This window comes from Dufourea novaeangliae, unplaced genomic scaffold, assembly GCF_001272555.1.
Source record: "Dufourea novaeangliae isolate 0120121106 unplaced genomic scaffold, ASM127255v1 scaffold72, whole genome shotgun sequence".
Lineage (NCBI taxonomy): Eukaryota > Metazoa > Arthropoda > Insecta > Hymenoptera > Halictidae > Dufourea > Dufourea novaeangliae.
This window is the reverse complement of record NW_015373947.1, coordinates 503,759-523,992: the sequence shown is the minus strand read 5'-3', so window position 1 is coordinate 523,992 and position 20,234 is coordinate 503,759.

Here is a 20,234-nt window from a genome sequence, read left to right as displayed (position 1 = left end):
CCGGCGTGAAATGCTTCATCTGTTCGCCTTCGCGTGACTCACTGAAATTATCGTCGAATCGCGCCGTGAACTTGTTCGTAGAAATTAGAAACAAATTTTTTTTCGGGAATCACGATAGTGTAGACACAAACACCAGCGTGAAATTTCTGCGAAGCACTTTCGTTTTTCTTCGTAATGCGCGAAAGAAATCGAATCGCGGCGATGAAGTTACTCGCGGAGCAGGAAGATCGCGGAATTATTCACGATGTATGATACCGTGGAACCGTCGGGGTCGTTCATATTTTATTCAGCGGCCATAAATTCAAAGTATTCCATTAAGCCTCTTCGTGAATTAAGGTTTCCATGCGCGTGGCTGTTCCGACGTTTTCATAAAATTTCGGAATAGCGTGTCTTATGGAGAGTCTTGGGCCGATTGCGTGCAACATGCAGAAAAATTCTATTTATCCGTGGTGTTTCAGCCCTGGAAAATCTTGGGCTCGAACGGTAGCCGATAGTCGGACGACATGCTAATCCCCCCCTCCGTTCCTGCCTTTCCTCGAAGGTCCGTTTTGCCGCGCTACCGAAATGGGTAATTGGATAGAAATCTAATTAGACGTTCCCCGGCGAGGCAATCCGGGTTGAAAGCGAACAACGAGATTTACGACGAGGAAAAGACCACGTAAGAGAGCAAATCTCGAGGAACCGAAGGCTCCGAGATCTATTGCCTCTCCACCCTACCGATATTAGAGCGCAGGCTGCAGGAACTTGGCTGATCAGGAACCGAGTGTGGAACTAACCAAATAGTTGGAACCGAGAACGTGCAGGTGGACACACGGTTGGCGAAATCCGACTTGAGGGTTGACCATTAGAAACTTTTTCCGGTGCGACTTACAGCGAACTTAGGGAGATCTTGCGAAGTTTCTGCAGATTACACGAGACACAGGTGAACGTGAATAGCTCCTTTGGTGCAATCGATACCGGAGAGCATCGCGGAAACTTTGTGCTCGTAAAGAGATCGATTGTTTAGGGGATCGTGAGCCTAAGCAGAACTTGGAACCAGGATTGATTATGATTCTTGGGTCACTGCTGGAGTTTTAGTCGTGGGTCTACGGAAGCTGGATGTCTTAGCCTCTTATCTGGGCCAGGAATTGTTCTAGGATATATAAGGAACAGATACAAATAAAATTAGTTTTTGATCTACATGATCGATTAGGTGGTAGCAAAAAGTAATTGGACGAAACTGTAGCTACTGAATACTCAGGAATCTCATCAATCGAGTGAGGGGTCTAAGTTACAATTTAGATCCGTTGCCCAACTCCTGAAACGTTTTGTAGGTACGCACCTTTCCTAAGTGAAATTCTTGGACTCGGAGATTCACTTTCCCTCGTCTTCACTTTGAAGTATTAAATATTTTCCCCTGCTGGCTCACGACAGACCTCGTTAAACGAGTCTTCCTGTGGGCGCGGACGCGTGCAGACAAACAAGACCTGTTCGGCCTTGTTGAATAAAAAGAAGTGCGTCAAGTTGAATTTCCAGCGCCGCCGGGGCTCACCGTCCATTTTTCCGAAGTGTTTTTCTCGCGACACCGGGCCGACGTAGCAGCGTTCCTCCCGTGAAATATTAATCTCCGGGCGGAGGAGCGGCGGAGCAGTACTAACAGGGATTCATGTAATATTTAATTATGTCAGGAGGATCCGTCCCTGCAGGCAATCCGGGCGAACTGAGGGTCTCGGGATTTTTCGAAAAATTCGTCTTGCTAATCATCGTGAGCTTCAGCTCTCTCCTGCATCCCCTAAACTCGCGCAATTTCCTGCTTTCTGTTTTATCGAACCAGTTCCGAATTAAAGCAGTCTTAATATTCTCTGATAATAGGGACCCTACAATCACCTGTTTTATATGCATACCTGCCTGTGAGGTCCTTTCATGGGTCACAGTTTATCCCGCCGTCGGCCTAGACAGTCCATGCCTAGGATGTTCAAAGCAATTGATATTTGACCGGCTTCCACCTGGATCCTTTTTCCCCCAATTGAACCAGATAGACTGCAGTATATTCATGAAGATTAACAGAAAGCTTTAGCTGCGGTTTCAGTGAAATCGGAAGCAGATTGGGCTTTCGGCAAACGTTTGACTATCCCGGGTCACGCGCCCACCTCCCTCCCCCCCACCCCCGGTGCTCGTTCGTACCTTCTCTCATGGTAATTGCAGATAGGTACCGGGTTAAGTACCATACCCATGGACCGGTGCGCTTGAAACCGGGGACCTCCATTAGCCGCGATAGAGAGCCCGTGTTAAGAGTGTTAATACGACTCCCGGGGCTCGTCGGTTCGCTGCTTCTAGTTAGGGTCGATTTCGGACGCAAACTGTTCTTCCGATTAGCGAGCGCGAATTTCTGCCTGCGCCTTAATGGTACCGCGTCTTCTTCGCAGATTTTTCCGAATCCTACATCACGAGGTTCCTGTTTGTTGGCAAATACCTGTTTCCATCAGCTCTCGACAGGATTCTTACGTCGAACAGTGTATCGATAATTCGTGGATCTGATCGACAGTCTTTCAGTTATCTGCAGATCCCAAATGGGACATTTCGACCAAAGAGTTGCGTCAGTGTTGTTACAGGGACGAGAAAACCCGGCGAAAATATAAAGTATCCGCAAGATAAGAGGAAAATCCCTACTGGAGAGAGGATCGAGTCAAATCTCCTCGAAAGTCGACGTCGACAAAAAGCGAGCCTCGGTGACATTAAATCCACCGGAGCGGAAAGATTAAACACTCCACGTCAAACACAGAATTCCATCGATCGCGGAAAAGAAACTCCGTCGGGGAAACGGGCACGGTTGTACGGTTGAAGGCGGACACGGATCGGTTTCGACGAGATCGATCGGCCGCGTAGGATGTCCTGGAGGGACGCTGCAGGGATTCTAGATTACTACCCGTACGTCCTACAATCAGGAAATAAACAGATCCTGGCCTGGTTCTCGTGCGCCCGAAGAATTCGTCCGGGTCAGAAGACAGACCACGGTTAATCGATATTCAGAGTGAACGAGGTGCATACACTTCAGCCGACGTGACGGCCGATTATTTGGATTAGCCTAGCATATTCCGCGAGTGGTTTCATCTTGAACCACGTTACAGTGAAAAGTTCCCGCGAACCGTTTGCCTGGGCGCCGGTGGCCGCGAGCACGGTCCGAGAGTATCAAAAGAGAAAGTTAGTCTATACTTACGGAATATTGCTTTTAACGTTGCCAGCCACCCCCTGTAAATGTCGGGGGCGGAGTTGGCAACTTGTACGACGGAATTCAGTTCATACCGGTAAATTATTCAGCCTTTTCGCCGGACTTCCTTCCTCTTTCCCCGCTGGCCCGCATTGTTTCAACTTTTTCAGAAAACTCTCCGACGGCTCCGGGAGGCGGCTAAGTGTCTTCGAACTGATGCCTCGACTCCTGGCCTCACCTCGCCTTTGAATTTTCATCGCTCGATCCAGACAGAAGCTAGACTAGGAAAACGTTGGATTGGTTCCTTATGGGCATCACGTGGACATGTATACGAAATGAAGTCCATTCAGTTCACTTTGTAAACAGTCAGGTGGGATCAGAATTTTCTAGAGTCTAAGTCTAGGAATGATAAGTAGAGGCTGCATTAGACTATTAAGCAGAAATTTGGGACCATGGCTTTATTGAACTCTGGTACTGTGGCTCTGTTGATCTTTTGGACTATGGCTTTATTAGGCTATTCGGTAGTAATTTGGGACTGTGGCATTATTGATCATTTGGATTATGGCTTTATCTGGCTATTAGCTAGAAATTTGGGTCCATAGCTTCATCGGTCTTCTGGACTATGGGTTTATTAGGCTATTAGGTAGCTATTTGGGACTATGGTCTCATTGGTCATTTGGATTATGGCTTTATCTGGCTATTAGCTAGAAATTTGGGTCCATAGCTTCATCGGTCTTCTGGACTATGGGTTTATTAGGCTATTAGGTAGCAATTTGGGACTATGGTCTCATTGGTCATTTGGATTATGGCTTTATTTGGCTATTACCTAGAAATTTGGGACCACAGCTTCATTGGTCTTCTGGACTATGGGTTTATTAGGCTATTAGGTAGCAATTTGGGACTATGGTCTTATTGGTCATTTGGATTATGGCTTTATTTGACTATTACCTAGAAATTTGGGACCACAGCTTCATTGGTCTTCTGGACTATGGCTTTATTGGACTAGTAGGTAGTAATGTGGGACTATGGTCTTATTGGTCATTTGGATTATGACTTTATTCGGCTATTAGCTAGAAATTTGGGACCACAGCTTCATTGGTCTTCTGGACTATGGGTTTATTAGGCTATTAGGTAGAAATTTGGGACTATGGTCTCATTGGTCATTTGGATTATGGCTTTATTTGGCTATTAGCTAGAAATTTGGGACCACAGCTTCATTGGTCTTCTGGACTATGGGTTTATTAGGCTATTAGGTAGCAATTTGGGACTATGGTCTTATTGGTCATTTGGATTATGGCTTTATTTGACTATTACCTAGAAATTTGGGACCACAGCTTCATTGGTCTTCTGGACTATGGCTTTATTGGACTAGTAGGTAGTAATGTGGGACTATGGCTTTACTGGTCTCTGGGACTATAACCCTAATGGTATTTGAGTGGGAATTATTAGATAAAAAAACAACACGTCCTCTATTTCGTAGCACGTTCTGCCACTCTGGCCATGTCGCTGTAGCCTCGGACCCGTCTTTTCTCTTCTATTTCTGGCTTTCGGTCAGCGTCAGATCCCGCGGGATCGCTGTTCCCGTCGCGGTCCCTCGTCGGACGCTTTACCTTCTTTCTGTACTCGCTATCTTCATTTCCATCATGGTATTTCCTAGTGCTATCTGACGGCCCTATCGAGGTGGCCGGGCTTCTCTCTGCCTTTTATCCAACCGCTCGCTTTCTTTCTTCCCGCAGTGGCCGTTGGTTGAATCAAACGACGCTCCGGATTCCTTTTTCTGACGAGATTTGCATTTGACGCTAACGATGTTTCCTTCTCCCCGTCCCTCATCCGTCCCGGCGAGCGCGCTTGGAAGCTGAAGTAATTCCGCGAGTGAATTATTCTCGGTCTACTTTGAGTGCACGCTATGCTTGGGTGCTGTCTATCACCCGAGCAAATCAAAAGTTGGGGTCCTGGGCTATGAATATCAAGTCTTCGGTGGAATATTAAAATAAATGTCATTTTGGTACATTTCCCCCTAGCCCCGAAATCCTTGTGATCTCTAGCGCTTTCTGTGTCTCGTGACGTACCGATGATACTTTGAACGAATGTGTATGATCTCTTGATTACCTCAGGCGGGACTATTTGTTTCCAGCCCAATGGCCCAGAAAATAGGTTCAAGGTACAAAACGAAACCACGTCCCGGCTAACCTCTCAGAAGCCCTTATCAAGCTTAAAAGCGTTGAGATATCTTCCTCGAAGACCAGCCACTTCTTTTTATTTCGAACACCGTTCCCAGTCTTTCCTGCGGCTTCAGATTTTCGATCGGGTATCAGATCCCTAGAGGATTGAGGACCACAGTTCCTCCTCTCTCTTACTCCCTTTCCATCGCTATCTCGTCCCTATTTTTCACCTTGCCTCTTCATTTCGATATACATTTCCACGGAGTCCAAGCGATGCCGGTGCCTCGGTCTTCGACATTCTTCCGTTTAAATTTCCACCGAAAGAAAGCTTGCCGAAAATATCGGACATCGATGGCGGAAACCCTCCCGCCGTGTGCCGAGAGACTGACGTTTTTCGGTAGGAACGACCGCGCTCATTCCCATTCCGGTTCCCCGGCTCCAACCTCTGGCCAGGCTACTCCGGTATCGCTTTAGCCCTGGCTCGTCTTTTCTCTTCCATTTCTGGCTTTCGGTCAGCGTCAGATCCCGCGGGAGACCAGGTACTCGTGGTCCGTCGAAGGATGCTTCTCTCTCCACTGCCCCGCCTCCTCCACCAGCACTCGTCCACGCTACCTTTTTCTTCGTCTCGATGTCTCCCGGACTTCGGGTTCTTTCGATTCCTCCGCGCTTTTCCACCCATCCAACCCACCCACCTCCTTCCTCCATACTTCACAAGGATAACGTGGGGACGACGATGGCATTCCCAGGTCCAAGACCCGTTCGTTCGAGTTCGTCGAAATCCTTAAGGACATCGTTGACCTCCTTTCCCCGATGCTTCTGCAGCTCTCCCGTTTCCAGGCTACAACCTCCTACAAGTCCTCTCCTCTACACCCCGCATCCCTTCGACACTTACCCCGAGGCTGCGCTCCTCTTAACCGGACTGTGCAGCAGATTCAATCTCGGGTATAGCGGATCTTGTCGTCGTGGCTGGCGAACACCCTGGTGAGTAAGAGACAGAGAGAGAGATGCTGGTTCAGGTAGCTCCAAAGAGTTCGTTTTACATCGGGCAGAGCAACCTCGTGTGTTGGGCCCTATCGATATACCCCGCAGTGTTGTCTGGAGGTTCTCTTGCGGAACGTGTGCAACTAGCGAAGCACGATTGAGGCAGGACCGAATTGTAGCTTGGACTGGGGTGTCTTTGACTCTCTGTCTGATTGTTTCCTTCGCGTTGAAACGGTTTCGAATGATGGTGGGGTGTATAGATAGGAGTGTATTGTCCTGAGCCTGCTAGTGGACTGACTGGCTAAGACACCTGCAGACCTTATATTGGAATCGTTAGCTATCGAGGCGGTTGCATGAAGAGGTTTAAATTGGTAGCCTCCTATACTCTAGTCTTTTGAATTATAGCGAATAGAATAATTCTGATACGTGTAACTCTGTTAGCTCCACCCATTGTTGGCATTTCATCATTCCGCGATGACACATTGATAGAATATGGTTGTTTCCAGGCACTCGTGATTAGTGCGTAACGATTTCCCGATAACCGGAAGGCGGGATGCAGTGATTGCCGCTCGGCGAGCACGGAATCGTTACAATTATCTTATCGAATTCGCGGATTGCGGCGCGCATTTATCTCTCGCAGCCACTCCGTCATCGAGACCGTTATCGGCGACGGGTAATTTAACTAAACAAGCCGATTCCGCAGTAAACGTCGTAAACAGGGATTCGATTCGACATCAATAAATTTGTCCAATGAATAAGTTCCATAAGTCATCTCCACACGATTTACACTGAAATCTCATTTGTCACACCCCGTTCCGTTTTGGGCATTAGCTGGTGTCGACCTGAGGCAAATAAACGTTGTTGATGGTGATTCGAAATGATACGGCGTTTCCCCCATTGTCAATCATCCCATTAATTACATATCACATAAAAAAATTTCATTCTTGTATGAATCCACCTTTTGAATCTTGATACTCTATCTCCAATCAGAAGCCGAGTCTACGAGCAGCCATTGTAATCCTTTCACCGAATACTCTTCTTCATTCCAGAAGGGGAGAACGGTGGAAGAGTTTGGGATCTCCTTCCACGGATTCAAAACACGCCCGTACTTCATTCCTCCGGCGAATTTTTGCTGAAACTAACCGGGCTACGTTCGCGCGCGTTCACCCGTGTGCAATTTCATAAATCCTTATCACTGCACCCTGGGGCTCGAGCACTTTGAATCGGAGTATGCAATACACGTTGATCTTGAAATCTTCGGGCTGATGAGACACGGTATACAAAATCTCCGTTGTTCAATTTGAGGAAGACATTGGTTTCCCTAAAATAACCGGTAAATAGTAAGTGCACACCCTGCCAGGAATTTGCAATTAGTTACTTTAGTCCTGACCTAGATTAGCATCCTCGGGGCGCAATCTTATCAGGGGATACGTCGTGTATACAAATCATTGGCGACTATAACTGACGTGTTCTATCTCGAAGTAGCTGATGGAACACTGGCGTTTGCTGCGGGCTGGAGTAGAATATTCGCTAAAGTGTCGTTTTCTCTTTTTAGAATTAAGTGGGACATCCTCAGCTTAGGCCCTAAGTGTTGATTAACACTCTAGGATTTCGATGCATTAAGATTGGAAATATTTAGGCGAAATGTACTATTTTTTATGGTTTATTGTTTCTAATGAATTATTTGTTAGAGGTGATACGTAGGATAGTATGCCATTAATTAGTTAATTCTCTGTTATTGATTTCGGTATTCACGGCAGGCGGAATTCCTTTGTTCTCGTGTTTATACTAGGTGGAAATGCGAGAAGATACATTGGTGAATAGATTCTATACAGTCTGAACGTGTATTTTGCTGCCATTTAGCGTGGAAATAGTTAGGATACCGTAGCCGATAAAGAGACCGCCATGTTGGGAAAGCATTAATTAACATCTCTGAACAAGACGTCAAGTCAGCTGTACGCGAAACTCCGGATTCCGGCGTGCTTTAAGCGTATTTCGGGAATAAAGGTCATTAATCCTGATTTGCGTTCCAAACCGAGAAATGTCTGCGCGCAAAACATGGCGTCTGATAATCGTGGAACCAGCGGAAGGAAATTCATTCAACCGCGTGCTCTCTTCGCTAAGCCTCGAAAAAGACAGAAAATTTCGATATTCGAGTCAACTGTGTGAAATAAATAAAAAAAGAAGAAGCATACGAACATAGAGCTGAACTCCGAGAGAATAAAAGAATTTCTTTTTTAGAAACGAAAACCGAATGAAATATTTCTCCCTTTGAAGCTTTTCCGACGATGTCCCCTCTGTGTCTCGCAATTGGATTCGCAAGTAAAAGGAATACAAATCCAGAATTTGTTTTCCACTGTGCGTTTTTCGAGAAACAAAAGCCTATGGGGACCCAGCGAAATATTCGAATTTTCGACGTTTTTGTCCATGAAAGTGCAAGAAATAAATTTAGTCTGACATTTGTGTGCTCCAATCAATTATCGATGAATGTCCCAAGGCACCGCGGCACAAGGAGACGTCCCCAGGTGTAACGCTGATTTTTTAACAAGGCCTTAGCATAGTAATAGACCTTGGAATTCCGAAGCCAATGATATTTGTTTCAGCTGCATATAGCCAATAGTTTATGAAATATTTAACGATCAGTGCCGAGGCACCTTCGAACAATCATCGATGATTTACTGTACTTGGTGAATCTGATCTGAACCGATGTATCACTGGTCTTCACACCGAATCCGCGAGCGCAATCGTCCCCCTACCCTTAACGACCAGAATTTCTTCTGGAGTAATTAAACGAATTATAAGCCTAGAACGTCGCCACCGGCCGCCATCAGACGTTCACGAGATTTCTGGCCAGCGTGAAAAGTGGAGTGCTATGTAGGAATTCTCGTCGACCTGCTCGGAGACGCCATCACCGGCCCCCTGACAAAGACTTGACCATTTCTTCGAGGTTCTTTCCGCGCCGTGACGTCGTGTCGCCCGCGAAAATGCGGTTCATTACACCTTCTCCCCTCCAGGACTTCACCACCAGTGAAAACCGGGGAAACTATTGTCGCAATTTCGCGCGGTGGGTTAAGGGAAGGTGGCTGCGGGCGGAGAAGAGGGAACGATCTAGCCGCGAGACGCTGACAAATTGGAGTGACATTGTTGACGAGTGGAGGGCCCGGAGGATTGCAACCGGTTCGAACGAAACCGAGACAGAATCCTCTTCTCCGTCCTCGTCCTGGCGATAGTCGAGTGGATGCGATGCGCCACGATTATTCGTCTTCGTTTCTGCCCCGGCGCGCGCTGCTTCCTACGGCGAGGCTACATTTGCACCCGTTACATCGGGGCAAAAAGTAATTGGGATTCTGTTGGTGTGTCCCTCCTTTCCGTGGGGCTCCTCTTTGCGGACAGGGGATCGGCATAAAACCTGACTGATGAAGCGTGTCCTTGGTCAGACATATTGTTTAGCAGTGCGAAGGAGACTTTGTCGGGCTTTGATAGATTATCAGCAGCCTAGAGATGTAGACAAAAATTATAGACATAGGAATCAGAAAGGATTCGCCGACTTTTTTGAAGGCCCTGACAGGTTCTAAATAGAGTGAAACCTAGGGCTGTTACGAACATTCGAATAGCAGTAGAACTTGAATTTGGTATTCGAATATTCGAATATGTCGAAATATTCTAAGTATTGAAATTATTCGAAATAGTCGGATTATTCGGAATATTAGAATTATTCGAAATTTTTGAAGTATTCGAAATATTCAGATTGTTCGGAGTATTCGAATATTCTAACTGATCGAATTTTTAACTGCACAGAATAGGAATCTACACGTAATATACTTTGTCACAGTTTATCGTGTACTTTTTTTCACATTGGCCTTTACAATTATTTGTTTTTCAAATTCCTATTCGATACAATCCGAAATTCGATCACTTCTATTATTCGAACATTCAAATTGTAGGATTACTTGATACTATTCGAATATTCAAATATTCAAATATTTAAATACTCAAATATTCCGTACTATTCGAATTATTCGAGTACTTTACACTATTCGAATTATTCGAATTCTTCGAATAAATTATTCGTATTCGAAATTATTCGAATTCTTCGAATAAATTATTCGTATTCGAAATTATTCGAACAGTTCGAATATACGTATACTTATGGTACTACTGAAAACCTTACCAGAAAATAAGGAGTTCCACACTATAAATGCACAAGGTCCATAGTTAAACCACCTGGCCATTGATTAATAAACCTCGTAATTGTAATAAACGGTGTAGCTTCAGTATTGTCGCGGAGTAAGTAAAATAAATGCATTGAAGTCAGACCCTGCAATTGCGAAGACTCCGTCGTGTCAATAAGTTAAACCTGGTCATAAATTATCGAGGCATTGTCGACTGAACTCTATTCATCGTCATTGTTCCAAAGTAGCTGAAAAATCCTGCCTCCGACCCGTGATCGAGATAACGTTAATTAACCGGTCGGGGAAAGTGTCTTAATTACGACGTCGTTGTCCGGCACTATTCACCTGGTTGCCAATAGATCCGATAATGCATAACCGGACGTAGCGTGCCCGCGCGCGCGCGCGCACGTTTTACTACGTTGCATAGAGAATACGTCGTTGCTCGGCTATGCGGGTGGTTCGCGCGAGCAACATAAATATCTCGCTAATTCCCCGACACGAAATAAATCCTACCGGTAACATGGAAACGTTGGCCCATATTTGTGGAACCGCGCACACCTTCCCCCAGTCTGTGTCTCCGCGAGTCCACGCGGACATTTGTCCCGCGGTCTCAACGTGTGCTCGCGTCTACGTACACACGCTAATGCAGGGGCTCGCGTGTACTATCGTCCGGAATTTTTCGTGGAAATGAATGATACGGAGGCGAGGCGAGAGCAGAGAGAGCTGCTAATTCCGCAGAAAGGATGAGGGGACTTAGGACGTCCTCTAAAGTTAGCACTGATGTTTGTACTATAAATTGTGAAAAAAGAACGGATGTTATGGATATTGCATATTTTTTGTTGTTCGATCCAGTAGGTGCCTTTGTAGACCAGGTGGTAGATATATGATTAGGATTGTTTTAGGGTTGGCGGCCCAGTTTTGGCCGTGAGTTTAGAGTTAGCAGTATCACATGTAGAGATGGGTGTATGAAGTTTAGGTTTGAATTCAGTTCAACTTTGTAGGATTGAGATAGGCTTGGCTATTGATCCAGGGAGGTTAGACCGAGATGTCTATTATGCCTAGGTTCAGTCACACCTGCAGTTGGGTATGTCATGTTTAGAGTAGAATTCAATTGAGCTTTGCAAATCTGAGATAGATTTAGGTGTAGCCAAAGACACGAATAGGTCCATATAAAGATTGGGTTAGGTATCTTAGGCCCAGGATTTAGTACCTTAATTCTCGTTTGGGTTTTAGTTCCACATACAAAATCTTTGATCAACACCTCCGTGAGCTTCGCCTACCTTTCTGAAAATGGAAATCAGAGCCGAACGATTCGCTGGAGGGTCAGGTTGGGTGGGTCACTAATTTTCGCAGCGCACAAATCCATTCTTCGCTTGGAATTTCGAGCGGCGTCCGCGCACGTGTCGCGGGCACAATTCTTTCGAAATGTCATTTCGGAATGAATGCTTGTAAACGAGTGCCAACGCCGGCCCGTAATTCGTGCGTGGGATAAAATTTCTCGTCGCTTGTCCCTCGGTTTTGTTAATGCTCGTGCCTCCTGCAACGGGAGTGGTGGAGGAAGGGGGTGGATCGCGTTGGTGTTGGTCATCGATAGTGTCGGATTTCCTCGTGGATGTCTGCGTACTGACACACGTGTAGATTAACGGTGAAATCCATGTTCAAACACATCATAATTGATACTACGTCAAGGATTTTTCTTTTTAATTCTAATAATTGGACGTTTTATTATTTTACAAATTTATTCTCTAAGGGTATAAAGGTACGTACAATTGGTCCTTCTGACTATCATGATCATAATGAATCTTGAACTTGTAGCCCACTTGGAAAGTAATAAAATTCTTGCTGAAGCAGCTCCAGGTTTACGGACTCGTATAAATCTTTGGTCTTCATCGGAACTCCGGGAACCAACACCAGGTTCCACGAGTTTCGCGCTCTACAAAACACGTGTTACAGCAACAGAACTGTGTCTCATGTAAAGAAAATAAAATTTACGGTCCTGCAAAGTGTCGCCCGCATACTAGCACGCGAAACGATCGGCGCGGAACGTGCATATCCCAGCTAGGAACAGCGACATAGGGTTCGCTATAGGGGAGGGTGAAAATGAAATTGTCGACAGTTACCGGAGCGAGCGAGCAGCTATAATAATCGATCTCCGCGGGGCTAACTCCCGTGGAATCGAATTCGGGCTACTGGCCCGTACGTTCCCGCTCCAGGGAGGCAAAAACAATGTCACACACGAGGCATTGTACCTTGTGCCCATATATCCGTGAACAATATGTCTTGCTGACAAAGACGAAGTCATTGTGTTCGGTTACGCCGAAACATCATCCAAACGCGACTATCGCTGCTAACGTAATGTGACACTGGGTCGTACCGATCCTCATGGTACAGTGCTAAATTCACAGAAGCTATTGATTGTACGTCGAACTGACGAACACTAAAATCATCCAAAAAGAACGCATCCTCTCCCTCAACGCTGCAGCGATCGATCGCACGGCGAGCAAGGCACAAAAGAACGAAGACGAAAGAGGCGAATGGTGGCTGTTGGAGGGGGTGGGGGAGGCAGAGCCAAAGGAAAAGCGAATCTCCGTGCTCGGCCAGCTGTCGACAAAACCCAAGCTCTCGAGTAGATCCCCGTCGACGAGGAAACTAAGATCAACCTCTCACCTGCGAAACGACAAAGACGCCACACGAACGCCTCCGCGCTCGCTCCCCCGTGGAGTGGTCTTTCACGTGGCCCTGGGTAGAATGGTGAACCTCGGGGGCCGGAGAGTGCCTACACCCGGGCCGGGAAAGAGACAACCGGTGGGGAACCGCCGATAGAACCGTCGTCGAAAGGGTTGACCTAAATGCACAATGGCGGGGAAAGAAGTTACGTGCCGGATCCATCGATACACAGACGTGTGTCGTCGTACCTCCCCCATCCATACCCCCCATCTTCGAGTGGAATGAAGAGGTCGCCCAGCAAGATCTAGGGCTCTTACCCCGTACTCGCCGGTATCGTTCTCGGTGGGGCCGTGATAGGCTTACAAAAAGCCATTGTTACGTCGACTTTAAGTTTTCACGCCGCTCCCCCACTCCCGTCCTCACCAACGCGCGAACTCGCTCTTTTTTCGACCTGCGACGTGACGTGAATGCGGCTCTTTGTGCCGAAGTTTGACGGATCAATCCATAGCCACGGTCGTCGACGTTTAGCCGTGGTTCCGGCTACGACCCGCCCCCTACCTGTTCGCGATAAGGGGAACAAATTGCCGTCGACTCGGTCGCAACCCAAGATAGAGACTCACTGGATGGTTCGGTGTTTTTCGGGTCGGTACGGCTTCGAACTTCCCCTATCAATTGTTATACACCTGATAACTGCTCGATTCGACACAGGTTTACAGCGGAGCCCATTTCCATTGATTTTCCATTCACGGCGATTGTAGTATTTGACCTTTGAATTTCTGTTGTTGTGACGGTCACCGGTGACGTCATTATGCGAGTGGAAAGTCCTGTTCCGGTCATCGGTGACCGACGTGAAGTGAATGGAAAGATCTGAGCCGGTCACCGGTAACCGACGCATAGTGAACCGAAGGTTCTGTGCCGGTCACCGGTGACCGGCACGAACGTGAATTCAGAGTTCTGCGCCGGTCACTGGTGACCGACGTGAAATGAATGTTAAGTTCTGCGTCGGTCACTGGTGACCGACGTGAAATGAATGTTAAGTTCTGCGTCGGTCACTGGTGACCGACGTGAAATGAATGTTAAGTTCTGCGTCGGTCACTGGTGACCGACGTGAAATGAATGTTAAGTTCTGCGTCGGTCACTGGTGGCCGACGTGAAGTAAATGGAAAGTCCCGTGCCGGTCACCGGTGACCGACGTGAAGTAAATGGAAAGTTCTGCGCCGGTCACCGGTGACCGACGCGAAGTGAACATAAAGTTAGGTGCCGGTCACAGGCGACCGACGCGAAGCGAATGGAAAGTTATAAGACGGTCACCGGTGACCGACGCATAGTGAACCGAAGGTTCTGTGCTGGTCAACGGTGACCGGCACGAAAGTGAATTCAGAGTTCTGCGCCGGTCACTGGTGACCGACGTGAAATGAATGTGAAGTTCTGCGTCGGTCACTGGTGACCGACGTGAAATGAATGTGAAGTTCTGCGTCGGTCACTGGTGACCGACGTGAAATGAATGTGAAGTTCTGCGTCGGTCACTGGTGACCGACGTGAAATGAATGTGAAGTTCTGCGTCGGTCACTGGTGACCGACGTGAAGTAAATGGAAAGTTCCGTGCCGGTCACCGGTGACCGACGTGAAGTAAATGGAAAGTTCAGCACCGGTCACCGGTCACCGACGTAAAGTGAATGGAAAGTTCTGTGCCGGTCACCGATGAATATGTGTATCTTGAAATGTCCACACGTCATTGATGACTGTGTCGTACATTTTCTGTAATAATCTTAAGATCTAAGTACCGAATAGTTTGACTGTGGGAATATTGAATTAATGAATGAATGTTCCAAGCGACTCAATTGAATCTTTTGGTGGCACTAATAATATGAATTTCAATTTTTAGTAGGTAATATGATTAACATTTACTTGCCTTATGATCGCAAAATGTTGAAATACGTGTCCATGTGGTATGGAGGTGGATGTTTTTAGAGGTGCTCCCCATTCCACGTCTCGTCCGTTCGGTTACATGAAGTGTCGCGAGCAAGGAGATTGATCGAGGGTCTCGGACGAAATTGAAACGGAAATATCCAAATTTCTTGTCGTTCCCCTGCGCTTGAAACAGCGAGGCACAGGCGTCGACGATCATTTCTGGTCGGAGATATAACGCAGAGCCGACGTATATTTCAACCGCTGAGACTGAAAAAAGCCATTATATATATATATATATATATGTATGTGCTTTCTTATTTCGTGTTTCGAGAATGGGGACGTTGGAAATAGACACTGGCGTGTCTCGTTGATCTTCGTTCCTGGATCCCCCGACAGATTGAAAATTAAAAATTAGCGGAAATATCGGGGAATTTGAAACTCCGCCTATCAAAGTCATGTTTAATTTGACCGACCCAAAATTAGATCTCGAGCCCCCCTGTCAGCGATTCGTCATAAATTATATGGCTTATTGTCTATCGGGTATGCAATATTCGAATAAATGATGCCGATAATAACCGACAAAATACTTGGAAACTTGTTATATTATCCGGGTCACTCAATAATTTCCGATATCATTATGGCCAGACGCGAGGCGATTACGAATTCGTCGGTCCAATTGAAAATTAATCAAAACTCCTCTGATATTCTTCTTTTATTATCATCCCAGGAGAGGGAGCCTCATTAATACGCACGAAACGCGGATACTGTACACGGCTTATCGTGAATTAAAAATGTACATAGCCGATGATCCTCGAAGAGTCGCGGATCATTTTATCGATCCTGAATAATTAGTTGTTGTTTGTGAATAATGAATAATTGTTGAATAAACCGTTAATAGACGGTGTTTATAATAGGAAAATAGGAGGAAATTAAAGAAGTACATATAGCAAATTGGATATCGGATAATATAGTATACTCTCTCTATAAGCACGCTTTGTCGACCACTTTATAATTACATAACAGTCCTCACCTTCAGTTCCCAGGAGAAAGAATAGATGATAAAAGTCATTGCACTCATAAAAAACGTTGCTCTCTTTATAAGCGCGTCACCAATACCAAACGGTGGTATTATAGCCAGGGACAACTGTAATAATTTTTGGGAGAAGCACGTGTACCACGGGAACACGTTCCACCCTCTATCTCGGTAGGCCTCTATCGAGATTCACCCCACCGATAGTGACAACGCTCGTTACCCTCTCATCTCTTGGCGGAACGCCTACGATCGATTATATCACGCACGGTTATATCGTGTATATAAAACCGCAAGGAACACGGAGGGGTTCCCTCGTCGACCAGCTACGGCAGGGACTTCGTGACGAGGAGCTATTCCTGGAGTATTTTAGGGTTACAAGTTCCGCCCGTAGATTGCGGAGATAGGCCCCCGCGGGCTTATTTATGGATCGAATTCGCGAGATTTCCGGGAAAGCTCGTTTTCCTCCCCCACGGCTACCCTGTACAGTCCCTGCACTCGGCCAGACTCATCGGCTTTGATACCCGCTGCTTTGATGAAATATTATCGGTAATCTGTCGGATGTGTTCCCTCGGCTGCCTAGATTCTGAGTCTCTGCACGCGAATCACCATAACTTCTCTCCAGGGCTGACTCAAGTACATTGTTCGAAATTATTGGACGGTAGTCCTGTAATTTTCATCTTCACGATTTCTCAACGGTATTCTCGTTTGAAATAAGACTCGAATCCAATTTCGACGCTGCAGATTATCAACATGATCCTCTGTAAAAGTCAACATCTAAAGTAAATTTTCCCTTCTTCCACTGATGAATATATGTTGATCCAGGTAAACCTGTTAACATAGTCTACACAATTTTGAGCCTGTCAACCTAGCCTCCTCTTGTTGACCCGATCGATCTCGTTAACGTGGTCTACCTATGTCAAGTCTCTCACCTGTCTACCTATGTCGAACTAATCGATACACACCATGTCAGACCTGTTTTTTCAATGATGTTCTTGGACGGTGGAGAAAAAAATGTAGATCAGCAGCATAAGTGAAGCATTGCTTGAACAAAGGAACACGGGTCTTTCAGTACCTAACCGAACGTGCACAACAAGGAACGAGTCCGTCAGGCCTTTCTGGTTAAAGGGTTAACTACAACGCATATCCGGCCACGGTAACCCTCGTAACATCGACCTTTCACACGGTCCCGCGGTTACGATGCGTCGTTCCAGCCTACTGTATCGTATCAACCGACAAACCAATCAGGTCCCCACAATGGGGTCGATGCTATAGCAACCGGGCAGGCGGTACGTTTCCTTCTGATTTCCACTGACGTGGAGTTTTCCCGGCCGAGTTTCATACAAACACGATCGCTTCCTCGTCGACGCCGCAGCAAACTCAATATGCCGGTACGCCTGATACACCGTTATATACCTGACGTGCGTACATAATTCCCGACGTATTTGAATTTTAACGAGGCAAATTTTAGAAACCTGTGCCACATCCGATCGATACCAGGATCACCGCAAGCATTCCGTCGTATCGTTTTGAGTAACGCAAAATTCCAATTTAATGTTCTCGAAGTCAATCCCCGGGAACTTAAATCGAGCCTGCGAAACTTTCGTCTGGATCCGTAACCGAAGAAAAGTTGGAATTTTAAATCCCCTATGTTTTATTAATACAACTAAGGGGACACTTCCATCAGAAACGGTCCTCGGCCCCAAATATATATATATATATATATATATATATATATTCTACCGAGTTTCAAAACCTGTCAAGATTTCCGTGGTATCGCTATATATCGTTTAAGATTCAACTGTTTCGTGTCGTCGGCGAGCGATCGTGGCAAGCTGGCGGTGGAATAGAACAATAAGTGCCCCCAGAAACGTCGAAGGGGAGCCTCATTGATAACAACAATTCTCTCGGTCGGGGTTCAACTCCGCTTCTGTCTTCTACCGCCTATTTCGTGATAGGGTCGCGAGGAGGGGTGGAATTGGGATCCCAAGTAAATGACGGTGGCATCGATTTGCCATTTGTCTGGGCCTCGTCGGGCAACATTATTTCCCGTCCAGCTCTCTGTCTTACGTCGTCGCCATTCGCCCGGAATTTGGCGCACGTCGGGACGCGTGCTGGTATGCGACTGCCGGACGTTTCCACCCCTCACGGCACAAAGGTGACCGGCTCGCAGCCTGTGTAAGTAAGGCTCGAGGAAACGTCCGCATTCCTGACACCTGACGGCGCGTTCAATGGAAGTCGTGTGTGCGCCTGGGCTGCCTTGCACTCACGCCCTATTGCCGAGTCCCCTCCTTGCGATACGTTACACCTGCGAAGTGGGGGAGGGGTGAGTTACCCCGGCCGAGCATTAGCTTGAATGGACACGCTCTGATTCTTGCTGACTGCCTCGTACGGCCGCTTCGATTCCTGATTGTTTCCCCCTTTTTCCTACACTTCGAAGGCCACGGGGTAATAGGGGACAGGCAGATAGATGATCGCGTATTCACGACTATAGTTGTTTGTACCTATGGAGTGGTGAGCTTGGACGTCTTGATTGGCGGGTTTAGACACGTGGAACGAAGCTGTTTAAAGAGAGGGTCGAAGACCTCGTAGGTAGGTGGATATAAGGGGTGGCCGGTTACGTAGCGCTAGACTAGGAGAGTGTTCGGATTAGGAGAGTGTTAGAACTGGAAAAGCGTTAGGCTTGGATAATATTCAGCCTAGGAAGTGTTAGGTCTAGGTGATGTTAGGCCTAGGTGATGTTGAGCCTAGGTGATTTTGAGTCTAGGTGATTTTGAGTCTAGGTGATGTTGAGTTTATGTGATGTCAGACCTAGGTGATGTTGAGTCTAGGTGATGTCAGGCCTAGGTGATGTTGAGTCTAGGTGATGTTGAGTTTATGTGATGTTAGGCCTAGGTGATGTCGGACCTAGGTGATGTTAGGCCTAGGCGATGTCAGACCTAGGTGATGTTGAGTCTAGGTGATGTCAGGCCTAGGTGATCTTGAGTCTATGTGATGTTGAGTCTAGGTGATGTCGAGTCTAGGTGATGTTAGGCCTAGGTGATGTTGAGTCTATGTGATGTTGAGTCTATGTGATGTTGAGTCTAGGTGATGTTGAGTCTAGGTGATGTTAGGCCTAGGTGATATTGGGTGTAGATGATGTTAGGCCCAGGAAGTGTTAAACCTGGGAAGAACTTTAGTTTCTGACAATAGATATGTCACAAATCCAGTTAATGGACCTAGTCTACAGACCTAGTGTCCCTTTCATTTTATTCTTAGTAGTAGAATAGGAATTGGGTAGCTTCTAGAGAGCGTACAGTTAGCCGTGTTTCCAAGCAGGCAGTCAAGACTGCTACAATTACACGTGGGGCTCGCCGAAGTTTCCTGAAAAAGGGAGCAGTGGCAGATCGTTGATGCGATCGTAAGGCCGACGCGGGTTGTATATGGGAAAAAGTTGAGCAAAGGCCTTGTTATCTTGGTCGTTACCGCGATAATATCGCTGTTCCACGTGCAATAACACAGCGGGACGATATTTGCCAAGTAAGCTGCATGCAACATAGTCGCTGGTTACGTGGTTACACAATGGTGACCTGGCTGTAGACCCACTAACGAGAATGCACCCCGACACCTGGCTGAAGTTTACTTTGCCGCTGCGCCCTTCGTCTGTGCAAGCAGCGAATAATGAAGGATAACTGTTATTTGATTCAGCTTCAGATTCAGTTTCAAAACCGTCGCGCGCGCGGCTTGATTCCACGGAAAATCCGGGATTCCGTCCCAATGGAAATTTTGTTGCGTAACGAAACGCGGAACGCCCAGCGTCGAATTGTCGCGTCGTTCCTGCAAGAAAGATTCAGAGGTATGCCAGAAGCATTCGTGTTGAAAATACTATTGAATAACCTGACTTATCTGCAGTCATTAAAATACCGTTTGTGTATGTTGGCTCTAATTTTGAATATTTGCCTTATGCCCTCTACTTCTCTATCGGACGATCGTGCGCACGAATATTAATCACGGTTCTGATGATTTACCAATCCGGGCTTGATGACGCTGTTCCACGGACGGGAATGCGTGGGTTGATAGAGATCGTGTATTAATCTGGGAACTTCGTGGGTGGTCACACTTTTCAGTAATGTAAACAGAAGGAG